We start from the raw sequence: 12,824 nt of genomic DNA, 5'->3' as shown, positions 1-12,824 counted from the left end.
AAAGAAAGAATGCTCACGCACTCTGTAAAATTGGAAAGACCATCTGGAAAATGTGCTTCAAGGTTTTTAACACCAAATGAGGTGACATGGACTCACCAAACTCAAATTCAACTTTTGTAGTTTGAATCAAAATAAATGTATTTTTACAGAAATAAAATCAATACATTACAATTTATAACAAAATGTGGCCAGTTATGAATACTGTAGGTTTTAAGCTCTAATTTCGTTGTATGTATAGAGTTTGTCCATCAGGGGGCAGCAGTATAAATTTCCCTCACTGGGTGCCAAATTTCATTACCAAAGTTCAAACTACAGGCTAAAATTAGACATGAAGGATGCTTGTTTAAAGCAAAATGTAATAGTGTTTGGTCTGAAGGGTCTTTTAAAAAAAAAAAAAAATCAGTTTCTTTTTGAATCAGCACGTTTCCTCAACAGCAGCAATTCAATGATCTGCTTAAAATGAATCTGCGGTGCTCAGGCCTGACGCTCTTTCATTTCTGGATGTAAGTTTTGAATTCTCTGCCTCTCTATTCTGACATTTTGTTGCTCTGTAGCACTGGTGAAGCCTCTCCCAACATCACATCACACCCATTTTCTTTCCGCACCTGGCAGAGCCACACCAGCCCCCATGAGACCAGAGAGGAATTTCACACTAATCTAATATCCTTGCCACATTACTCATTTGGGCAGTCTTCCTGACTTCTAGTACGTTTCCTCATCCTGACTCCTGCCTGGTGGCAGAGTCTGTGTCATCTGGACCTCTGAGATCCAAGGGCTTTATATGGTTTCTTTCTGGCTTCAGGTCTTTTTGTTCTAATAAAAACTCACACAGAAAGTCAGTCAACAGATAAGTAATTACCAAGTATTTTGAAAATGTATTAATTGTTTGATTCACTTTTCAAGCAAAAATCACAGCTTTTCTCTGGTTTCAGCATCTTAATGTGACGATTCCCCGCTTTCTTTGTCTCATATATTATACTGAATATCATTTTGTTTTGTTTTGAATACGTCACAACGGGTCCTAGGAAATGGCGATTGCCATTTTATAGAAAAAAACAACTAATCAGTTGATCAGGAAGATATTCAGCAGAGTCATTGTCAATGGAAATAATTGTTAGTTGCAGCCTTAATGTGCACTGTTTTTGGGTTGTAGCGGCTGCACAGATTATTAGCTTAGCATGCTGAAAATACTGCATCAACAGCTATCACTAAGGAGGAAAAAATATGACCCATGGTATAAATCATTAATGGAAATTAAGGAATGATGATTCAAATGCATTCTAGCACTTAGGTTGTACATTCGGCTTGAATTTTAAGAATAAATGTTTATCTTTATTTTGCTGATGTTTGAAAAGAGCAAATTTTGTCACTGTTTTCAAAACGTCGAGTTGCCAGCATGTATCTCATGATATGTTATATGTCGTAAGTAGGACAAAACTTAAGACAAATGGTTTTGAGGTGTAAGCACTAGAAGAGTCTTAGTGGAACATCTCCACATGGTGTCACTGTAGCACTGATTGTTATGGGGTAATTAAACTTTTGAAAATGACCTCTGGTGTGACCAACGGTATGGAGAGCTTAGACAATCACAAATCATGCAATGCTATACAGGTTAAAAAAAAAACAAAAATTAAAAAAAATAAGTGCTGATTGCATCAGTGGTATCAGACTGAAATGTAAACCAATCTGAAAATTAAGAAGAATATTAGTATTTTGATTTTATTTTAATTATTTAGTTCTTCAGACTCCATGTTGTCACTTGGAAATATAGGGGACATTTCACTCGGTCTTACTTGAAATTCGTAATTCACCTGTATGTGAAGTAATGGATCGTTAGACCTTTCTGTTGGCTTGTTTTTTTGCTCTTTTACTCGTCTCTCAGAATAAAACAACGCTGAGCACTGGAGGAAGCAACAAACTCCAAAAACACCTCTTGATCACTGATGAACACACACTGAGGTGTGCTTGTTTTTAAGAAAACTGTTGACCTACTATCAACTAGTGCCTCTGTTTTTATTTTTCTTATCTCTTCAAGACACACATCACCACCAACGCAGGCTTCTCCTCCTCCCCGCCCCCAACCCCAGACCAGAGCCGCTGACCTGGTAACACACGCAGCCATATGGTATGGCCAGGACGAGACTCCTCCAGTAATTAGGGGGATGGTGCCGGACACTTGGCTGTTCTGCAGTGGAGGTTAAGCAGCATGGTTCATCTCCTCTGCTGAGCATCATTATATGGTTTATCCAAATTCACAGGTATGTTTCTTTAAAGACGGTGCCGTGGCTGATTGGGAAGGAAAAGGCGAGCTGTGTTGCTATCCTCCTCTCTCTCTCTCTCATTGTTTTAAGCAGGTTGATTGTTTGTTATGGTCTCGACCCACACTGACTACGTTTGGGGAGTACACAGAGGTCTCTACAAATAAACAGACTGTCACACACAAACACACAAACACAGCCATTTTCACCTTTGCCCCTGAGTCTGCTTTTAGCCTTTATCTCTCTTGTGCAGAATTGTCAGTTTTGGAACAGAAGAATGAGACTTTAAATGAATGTGTTTGACATTACAAGGGCCTATTTCCATCAATATATTAACCTAGCAAAGAGATTAGTTGGAATGAAAGAAAGATTGAGAAATAGTGGGTACATTGTGTGTTGATACAATATTGCATCAGCATCTATTCTGCCACATTTCTGGTTGTGTATGTCACGGTATTATACGAGGATCTTGAGCATTTGATTCAGTACATTGTTAGATTCACGCTTTTGCCTGTGAAGCATTTTGAATTACAGTTTAAGACACAGAGACCTCGGCCACTGCTGTCTGTCACCGCCTCAACCTCTCTCTCACAAGGAGCTAAGGAGGGGGGAGGAGAGAGAGGCTGGGTAAAGCTGTGTGCGTGTGTGTGTGTGTGTGTGTGTGTGTGTGTGTGTGTGTGTGTGTGTGTGTGTGTGTGTGTGTGTGTGTGTGTGTGTGAGAGACAGAGAGAGAGACAGAGAGAGAGAGAGAGAGGGAGGGAGGGAGGAGTAGAAAGAGGGGGTTGGCTTTAGTGTGATGTGAATGGAATAGAATCAGCGCGAGAGGGAGAAAGGGAGGAGGACAGCACAAATCAACCTGCCTCTTGACTTTAACAACAGAATAGAGGAGCCGGTAGACGCAGAGATCAGGAAGTGTATGTGTTGTGCTGTTTTATTTTATTTTTGGAGAGAGGAAGAGAATAGCAGACAGGAGGAACTGAAGGAGGAGGAAAAGAGCCTCACCGTGGAGATAGATAGCAGAAAAATGCTGTCATGGGGAGAGAAGGGGAGGGAGTCGGCAGAGAGGAACAGGATGAAATAAGGCTGGGTCGAGCAGAGCTGAAATGTGGAGGTAAGCCTTTTCTTTCTGTATTGAGATTATGGAGAATTCACATTCCACCCTTCCTGTGTGCTCTTTTTGATGATAATGAATTCACATGGATGGATGGATGGATCTGCACACCGTGTATGCCACATACCTCTGTATAGGCATGCATATTCTCACACAGTCCAACCAGAGACAATGTATGAGAGCGACAGAAGATGTGAAATAATGGCTTGGCATTATCATATCATCATCCAGCTTGTCTAACCTCGGCCTCTCTGCCCATTGTGTTGTTGTCAGCTCTTTAAAAATGCATTTTACTCAGGGAGCAAAGGTGCCTCGTGTGCATACATTTACACGCGACATTGTAGGTTTAAATTCAGCTCGCAACCTTTGTCGCATTTCACCCCCCACTCCCCCCCACCCCCCAGCCCTCCTCATCTCTCGACACTCACCCCCCCCCCCCATCATCTTTCCCGTCTCTCTCTATTGTGCACCCTCCAGCCAGGCAGGATTGTCTTAAAAACAGTGTTATGACATTGTCAAGGAGCCACTGAGAAACCTTGCTGTAGAGCGCTCGCGGCGGCAGGACTCTGAGATGAGGGCAAGGTGGAGGGAGGAGGAGAGGGGATGGAGGGATGGATGGAGGGACACTGAGAGAATGAAAGAGAGACAGAGGGAAAGGAGATGCAGGAACAAAAAGGGGGCAGGATTTATTCTAGATACATATTATCAAAAAAAGCCATCAGTAATGGGGTGGGCAGGGGATTTGTGTTGTTAAAGAGGATTGTAACACCACTGAATCTGACGTGCACAGACAATGATGGAATGGAGAACCACAAACGGAATTGGGGTGTTGTTTTCAAGGTGGCAGGGAAAATGAGGGATGCGGGAGTCGGGCTCCCCCTCCCCTCCTCACCTCCCTCTTCCTCCTCACCACCCCCTGCACTCTCTAATTTAGGTTGGGCCAGTGTGTTTACGAGACATTTGGGTTCCAGGGGCTGGAGAAGGCTGCTGAAGGGAAAGAAAGGCAGGGATGGAGAGATTGGGGGGAGGAGGGGTGGTGGGGGGGAGACAAGCAGCAGCAGCTTACATAAGCCTGTGCACTCAAAGGATGGGCCATTTAATTTACACTGAGCCGCATGGTTCCTCATACAATGTGGTCGTCGCCGTGGTTGACATTAGCATATTAAATGATAAAATGCAGTTTGTGATGGAGGAAGGTTGTGTGATAATTGAAGGTGACTTGATGGCGTTGTGTTTGTGTTCCTGGCGAGACTGGCAGCCGGCTGGGATGTTTTTCATCAGGGTCAACTTTGAATGTAGAGTTATGAGGTGCGTGTATGTATGAAAATCCGCCTTCTTTTACTCTCCCTACAGTTATTCTTTACAGTAAATGATAAATATGTCAGGCAGGTAGTGCACTGACATAACGGTGCTAACAGTATGGAGCCTATTCCTCTTAAACTCAGCTGATGTCGACATTTGTTCTGCTGCCATCCGCTGCACTGCATTTACTGTATACATCTATACCAAAATTGTAAAATCCTCGGTCTGTGCCAATGTTCAAACAGTATAACTTTTAAAAAGCTAAAAAAAAGAAGTTCCTAAATTTAGAGTGCATGTGTGTTGTGTGATAGAGCAGGTGCACAGAACCAAAATTTCATTTAAAAGCCTACTAATATCAGAATAACCGAAGCCTCTGTGAAGCATCACAGTCTATAATTTGATCTGCTATCTCCATGAAAATGTAACGTTAGATTTTTTTTTAGCTAAAAAATGCTCTCTCTTGTGAAGACAAGTTTTCTAAATCAACCTGATGAAAATGATTATTATTTTCCATCATTAGTTTCATCATTATTTTCAATAATTGAATCACCTCCAATGGTTATATCTATGACCATTACATTCTTGCTATTACTAAGTAGTTACAGCTTTGTATGTAATGAGATATGGGAGGCGTTTGGATTAGGGCGGCAGTTTACAGTTATTTTTGGATTATTTTCTCAATTAATCAATTGTTTGGTTTATAGAATATTGGAGAATAGTAAATATCATAATTTCACGAGCAAAAATTGACATTCATATACCTTGTTTTGTCCAACCAACAGGCTAAAACCTGGAGATATTCAGTTTATTGTCATAGAAAACAATGACAATTCATCACATATGAGAAGCTAGAACCAGAGAATGTTTAGCATTTTTTCTTGATAAATTACTTATCCAATTTATCGATTATCAAAATTGTTGTAATTAATTAATTGACAAATCGTTTCAGATCCAGTTTGGTTACTGTGACTTCCAGGATATGAGTCCTATCTGATCTGGACACACTTGACACTTAGCGTTCAGTCCTCATGAAGTGTCTTCATGAATGTAGTCCAGCAGCAGTTGAACTGGAGGCAAAACAGGTATTTGACACGTTTAATATGTGAATCTCTGAACAAATCCCGAGTTTTTTGCTGTCCAAGGTCATAGATGGTCCACGAGCAAAAAATAGCAAACATGCATAAGGGTTCTGTTTTTTTTAGCACAATAATTTAGAACCCCTGGATGTCTTTTCCTAAGAGAGGTTTCCTCTGTGGGACTCACACTATTCCAGGTTGAGTAGGAGGGGAACAGAGTCAGAGGAAACTCATGAATCGATCAGCCTACTTTTATTTCCTGCACCAAACAAGAGCCAAGAGGGCTGTTGTTGTAGAAGACAGCCATGTTATCATTGTTTGCCTTTTGTAAATGCAGGTGCAGAAGTAAATAACCTTTGTGTGCTTTACATTGTATAATAAAAATGACAGTTTGTTAGCATCACCTAGTTAAGCAATATGATTGAGTCACTGTCAGGCCGGGTAGGTCAAGGCTAAGATCTTCTGAGGCCATTTGTCTGCCAGGATTTAAACTTTAGCTCACATTGTTTGTCCTGTTTCCGTACAGAATGAGACTGTGACTCCTAAAATTACTCCCCGTTCACAGAGCATCAGCTCCAGCAAATAGCTGACACTAGTCAACAATCAGCAGTTTTCGTTTGTCGATAAGAGGAAAATGCAGACTCCAAAAATGTTAGATCTGAAGGTACTTTTTGTTTGCGCTGCACCATACAAGAGGGTCCTTGTATGTGCATTTGAACAGAAAGTTGTCCGAAATCTCGCATAGATATGAGCAAAGTGACTGATCTGTCTCTGCACTCAGTAATGGAGATTTAGATGAACATGTTGCAAGGTTACCAGGCAGATTTTGTTCTGCTCTGAGTCAGCATCATATCATTCCTCTCATTTGGAGCCATTTTGCATGGCTACACCCTGGCAGGCTCCCTGTGGGGGCTCAGCGAGGAAGGCAGTTGGACAGGCGGAGCCTTCCCCTCATCGGATGGCAGGATGCCGGCAGTGTAAGCCACTGGCTGGATCCTCTTAGCTCATGCTTGGTTTTCACCTGGCCCCTGTTCGCCAATGGTCCTAATGGTAGATAAGGCCTCTTTGGTTTTTTGTGAGACGGAGCAGAGAAAAAAAAAATTAAGAGAATGAGTCCTTTAGAGTCTCAGAGAAAGTAGGATTGCACAGGTGAGATAAATTAATATGGCAAATATTTCAGAGAGGTTTTTATCATTGGAGGAGTCAGTTCACACTTGCTACAGAGTCGCGATTATCTTTCTGAAATATAGCATTTAAAGATTTAAGCTTCTAAAATGTCCCTGAAAGATTCTGCAACACCCACTGTCTACACAGAACGTTTTTGTTAAATTTCCAAAATTACACATGGGAATAACAGTCATTAATGTCCCTTTTGAAACCCCTCACAAAACCCATGAGCTGTTCAAGTGTGAGATCATGGATGAACAAAGAAATAGGTCCTTCAAGTACAAAGAACATAATCATTGTTGATGAATGCTGTTTTAGACCTGTTCAAATAAATGACATTGCAATCGTTTTGATAATAATTGCACCTTCTATGGAGAGAGAGAGAGAGAGAGAGAATTAGAAACTGAGCCAGGCATATCTAACAACAAAATCCTGATGTAATAGTCTTGGAATATGCGGAAGCTGCTGTCTTCATGAGACATATTTATGTAAGCATCTGCTGTGAATACTTATGATTCTTTCTGTTATATTTAGACAACCCACATAAATAAAAATCCCTCGACTTATTCCATGTTCCCATGTTGTAAAATGCCTCCTTTCAGCAAAATATTGAAGCTTATTGTCCTTAATCCCAATGTCCCTCTCAGTTATGTCATACATACATTAAACCATCACGCAGTGCAGTCGCTCCTTGTCATTGTTCTCGTTGCTATTACAGAAGTGCACTCAAGGGTATTCAGAGCCACTGAAAGCAAACCAGGACCAACCATTCATGCTCGCACCACGTCACTTCATCGCCATACTTGGTAGTTAGAGATCAAAAAGGCAGAAAATATCCCGCGCTGAGAGGAGTGTAAAAATACCCACACGAAGAATATTCTATTCTCGAACTAATGCCTAAAATACAAGAGATTATCAACGTGTTTATTTGCAACTGAAGAGCCTCTTTGTTCTCACACAACTATGGGGAGGAAGTTGCAACCTCAACTGTTTCATTTACATGTAAAAGGCATGGCTAATAAAGACGTGAGTGGGGAGAGCAGTTTGAGCAGACACCTTTCTGTGCTACACTGTCGGTCTACCCTAACAAGGCCAAACAGCGGCTGCACTCAGGAAACTGACTCAGAGATGTCACCTCATGCTGGAGGGTTTTCTCTCATTTTCTTTGAAATTAAGTTCTGCCACACTTTCCCTTATTGTTGGTCGTTTTTATTAATGTGACACAAATATGTGCCTTGCATTTAGAGCAGTTATGCATCAATTTTATACATTTGTGAAAAAAAATTAGCGGCAGAAACAATAATGTTGGCTCCAGGCAAACACTGATGAACTTTAAATTCGAGCAAGTTTTACCAGTAATTGCTTAATAAATCATTCATGTAAGCTTTAGTGCACACAAGTAATTCACAGGATACATAGTGGTCAGCTGGTGACACAATGTTTGTTTTCATTCAAAGTGTAAAACCAAACCACATCACCACAGTTAGCATATTGGTGCACGAGGGGCTCGTTTTTATGTAGGTCAGAAGATGCAGAGCCGCTCGTGTGAATGACACGAGTCCACCAAGCAGGAGGGAGGCTGCAAACAGCAACAAGTGCTTGCCTGCAATGTTCGGGTGTACATTGAACTGCTGAAAATATTTTATCACAGTTTGATATTGATCATTTTTGGACCTTTTTATTATTCACAACTAGCTACAAGGAAAATGTGAAGAAAAAGGGGCAAGTTTTAGAGGTACTAGTGGGTTTAGTGGATCCAACAACACGCTACTGGCACCCACCTCCTCCCCAACCTTTATTATACTTTATTGCAAGAGAGCATAACGTAGATTTACACTTGCTTACATATGATGATACTCATAATTTGTTCAATATTAGTATATTTTCCTGTGAAAAAACAAATAAATAAAAATGGAAGGAAAGAGAAAACGGGGGGATAAATACAAATAACATGAATCATCACATACAGAAAATCCCCATCTTATTTAAGAAGTAACAGCTGTAATTTCCTCGCTAACTTGGGTAAGCCATGATTTCTGTGTGAACCGTGTGTGGACAAGCAGAAAGGTTTGCAGATCGCTGGGAAAGTCAACAAGAGACAGTAGTCTATTTCTCTAAATAATGATAGCAATTTGTGTCCACTGAGATCATAATGGACATAGACCGAACTAGTGTAGCTTGTAAGTTTGATGGCAGCCATTTAGAGGTGGCCTTTCCTCGCTGCTGTACCCTCAAGTCATAAGCAACGCTTATTGAGTGTAACTGAAGACAGCCTTCAGAGATTTACTCCAATAAACAAAGAGTTTCAGCTGAGAAATGGGAATGTTTTTGGGCAACGTTGGCTCTGCAGCCATTTCATGGGCATTGAGCTACATTTCTGTGGACAATAGAAACAGTGAGGAAGCGGAGGAGGTCAGCATCTCTTCCTCTGAAAGTAGACAAGGTAGGGTAACAGTTCAGAGTGCTATTATGGCAATATTGGGCAATCTCTTTTCCTCTGCCTCAGAGCTGCTTACATACATGAAACAGGGGGAACAGTGAACCGTTGAGCTCCACATAATAGATACAGTCATGAAGCTGAGGGTCAGTTCCTTTCCCTCTCACACACGCCCACACACGCCCACACACACACACAGGGCAGTCACAGAGGGACAGCTGCTCTTCCTGTCACTGTGTGGACAGTGTGCCACATCTTGAAGGCTTGGACCCTGTTTATAGAGTTAGTAACGGCACACTCAAAACGCACTCAAACCACCTCTCTCACATTTAGGCCTTAAATCTTTCTGCCCGTCCCTCTGTTACACACATGGCCTGCCACAAGGTGTATTTTCAGATACACAGGAAGAGGCAGTGCTCTGCTAACACAGTGTTGATGTCATGGCAAATCTCATGTCGAACAATAGCGTGAGTTAGGTACTTTCTTTTACTGTAGCAGAACAGCACAGAGGTTATGTCAGAAACGATAGCGCTTGAAGCGCTTGAAGTATTTAAGAGTGCGTCACATTTATGTTGTATCACAAGAGGAAGTTAGGTTTTAATATGGACAATACTTTAGACGGAGCTTTTCTGAGCATACTTCCTCTTTGCATTTATTGAAAGAGGAGGTTCACTGATTATGCATCCACTTTGAGTAAAAAATAATAAAAAACAATGTCTACATGCACCGATTTGTAAAACGAACAGATTAATTTCTCCGACTCCCAGTGACAGTGTGTGACTCTCCTATGCTTCAGCAGCTTGTTTTCTCAGTAAAACCTAATTTCCTTAAAAAGTAGCAGAAAAAAGAACTGGAACTGGAGCAGACACAACTAAAAGTACACATTTGATGACCTTAACCATATTGGTTTACTGCAGCACATGTGCCATTGTGCACAAAGAACTCAGACACTGACTTAAATATAAATCCTAACAAATCAGTCCCAGTTTGTGTGTGTCTGTGTGCATCCCCAATGGTTCAAGAGTGGACAAGGGAGCAACCAACCAATGAATAATTAACATCTTGGTAACCCTCGCCCTCTTTTGCCCAGACTCATTAATAATGTATTAAGCAGCAGACTTATTTTAAATTTTTGAAGGACACATTTAAAGGAGGGCAGCTTTCCTTGAAATGAAAGTTGTTTGATTGTGTGGATATGATGCTTTATCCTACTGTAGAGCCCAGGGGGACGTTTGACCTCAACATATAACCATAACAACAGTGCCCTACAGTAGAGCTGATGCAGACAAAGACAGCATTTTACTGACCCTTTTTGCTGATCGGTCTTTTTGCAGGAAAAGGCTTTTAACATTTCCACTGGCTGAAATATTTTCCTCTCCAGACTTTTTGGAGCTAATCATGCCCCTTCTTTTATATAGGACATTTTTTTCAGACGGCGCAAAAAACATGTTTGGAGGGGAAAAGCTATTGTCACTGTATCCTTAAAAGATCCACTTAGCATCAGTATGCCATAACATAGCTGACAAAAGAAAACTAAAAGAGGACAGGTGTAGTGATTGCTTTTTATTTTCTGTCGCAATGCTTCAGTCGTCATATATGAAGGAAATAACTACCAACAATTTTTTAAAATGTATCTGCTCTTCTGTTATCTGTCAACATCACCTTGAAGTGCTGGAGCAAGAACTCAAAAAGCAACAGTCATAGCCTCTATACTAGTGATGATACATGCATAATATTTTAAGGCAAAAGATGTGTGGAGAATTGCTTGCATATCAGGGAAATGAATGATTATCAATGACAGGATCAAACTGTGGATTATGGTCATACTCACTACCAAGAGCACCAATCTCAGCAGCTGCAAAATATTGCTCACAGTAACAGCAGAATTCTTTCGAGATACTTTAAAAACCTGTTCTTTTTCCTGCCACCATGACAGTTACCCCCTTTTTTTTTTTTAAATCGGTCCATTGAGCACAAAGGTACCAGCAGTGCTGGCTGATGTGTCCAAGGGGACCAATAGCTCAGACTGACATTTGCAAACTGTTTGAATGAAAAAGGGAGATAAAACACATTACAAAAAAAGAGAGTGCTGCAGTACCAACCACTTAGCAGCCTCTGGACTTGGCCCAGTTCACTGTCCGCAGTGTGGTGAAGGGGAAGGGAGAGAGGTGGTGTTGGTGGGGAAGATTGAGGATGCCTAAAGCAAGTGTTGAGCATTAGAATTAATTCATTTTCTGAATTGGTTCCAGCCACATTAATATACATTTACTCTCTTAAAAATATTGCAACCAGCTGAGTTCAGTCACATATTCAGTAGCAAAGCAGGGATGCAACCTGATCTCAAATGTAACAGGGTTGCAAGGGATCAATAATTAGAGTGAGACTGAGCCTGGCTTTAAATTTCCCAAAATCAATCACTATTAGGGAGTTGATTTAGACCTTGCGGTTAAGAAATCGGCATGGCAGCTTTTAACTATAAGGATAGACAGTGACACTTGAGCAGCTAATCTCAACACTGTAAAGCTGGACATTTAAAAGGCTTTCTAAGAAGATCTCTGAGCTAAAAGACATATTCACTGAAGTGCAATAACTTGCATGTTGCCGGATGTTGGTGTTAATGCTGGTTTCTCCATTTTTATGTATCATTTTAATGTTGTGTCAAAAGAATTTGAAAGACTGCTTGCATCATATGTGGGGGTAAGCAGGGTATTTCACAACTTTATTCTTCATTTTTGACAGAAAGACAGTAAGCACAACATTATGTCGGATATCTGAACAGTTGCTGCAACTTGACAGAATGACGTGATACAGTTGATAAGGCTGCAGCAAGAGCACAACTTTTGTCACTGATCACATGTAATTGTTGCTAAGCTGTTAAGCCGATTTCCACAGCTTCACCTGAAGGGAAAGATCAAATCTCAATCGTATATATCAGGATGCAATCTTTCTTTTTCCATTAAATACTTCAACTGACTGCACCATCAGCGTTAATTATGACAAAAGCACACGAGCTGGGTTTGACTTAACTTCAGTTACTAGCAAAAGGCAAAAAACTGCTCATTCATGCTGCAGTGTGGCAGCTAGTCTGCCATAGGTGTGGAAGTGTTGAGTAGAAACGATGACGACACTCATCCTCTCAGGGTTCAAAAGTCAGTCATCTCTTCCTGCTTCACAGGACGCAGACTTGCAAGAGCGGGTGCAAAATAAGTCAAGCGGCCATGACTTCCCCAAAATGGTGCATGTTTAATACAACTCTTGTGTGTTGACATGGTACACCAGAGGTCCATTAACCTTGTCATGGGCTTAACATGGAAGTGGACCCTATTTACTGTTGTCAGTTAAACCAAACATATACCCTGGACCGTCATGGCCCTTTAAAGTTAATCTGGTGCAAAAAGAACAACTGAATATTGTCCAGGCAAAAGTTTACAGAGAGATATAATCTTTAAAAGCAGATAAAATTATAATGCTCA

General features: G+C 41.0%; 1 protein-coding gene across 6 annotated transcripts in view; it reads left to right on the top strand.

The window, feature by feature from the left end:
- Nucleotides 1-2,136: 2,136 nt before the first annotated feature.
- zmp:0000001168 (signal-induced proliferation-associated protein 1) overlaps nt 2,137-12,824 on the top strand; it is a 30,627-nt gene continuing 19,939 nt past the window's right edge. For 5 of the 6 annotated variants that reach the window (XR_005709253.1, XM_040150713.1, XM_040150719.1 and 2 more), the window contains exon 1: nt 3,052-3,369. The gene's annotated coding sequence lies outside the window, so the exon portion shown is untranslated. Of the gene's footprint in view, nt 2,259-3,051; nt 3,370-12,824 lie in introns of those variants that run through there. The other variant, XM_040150715.1, reaches the window with a different exon arrangement.

This window comes from Xiphias gladius, chromosome 17, assembly GCF_016859285.1.
Source record: "Xiphias gladius isolate SHS-SW01 ecotype Sanya breed wild chromosome 17, ASM1685928v1, whole genome shotgun sequence".
NCBI classification, from domain to species: Eukaryota; Metazoa; Chordata; class Actinopteri; order Istiophoriformes; family Xiphiidae; genus Xiphias; species Xiphias gladius.
This window is presented reverse-complemented; position numbering and strand designations above follow the sequence as displayed.